The sequence below is a fragment of the Pyxicephalus adspersus genome, chromosome 4 (assembly GCF_032062135.1).
Source record: "Pyxicephalus adspersus chromosome 4, UCB_Pads_2.0, whole genome shotgun sequence".
Taxonomy (NCBI): Eukaryota; Metazoa; Chordata; class Amphibia; order Anura; family Pyxicephalidae; genus Pyxicephalus; species Pyxicephalus adspersus.
Window position 1 is genome coordinate 49336455 of NC_092861.1, and position 363 is coordinate 49336817.

Sequence of the window (363 nt, forward strand, 5' to 3'; positions counted from 1 at the left end):
CTCAGGACTCTCACTGCGACTCCTGCTGACACACCCCCTTACTCTGCTGCGACCTCTGCCTGTGCCAGAAATATTTAGGCCTCTGCCACTCCTCTGTGCATGGCCTGCCACTTCTCTGTCTGATATACTTTTAGCTGAACTAAATTAATTAAAAGCAAATTAAAACACACCTAAAAGCGACGAATATATTTTTCTTTTTGTACAGAAATAGGCCAGTAAATGCTTTTACCAAAAATAACTGCAACAGTGAACTGCGTATATATTTTTCTTTTTGTACTCAAATACATCAATAAATGCTTTTACCACATATAACTGCAGAAGTGAACTGAGAATATATTTTTCTTTTTGTACTCAAATACATCA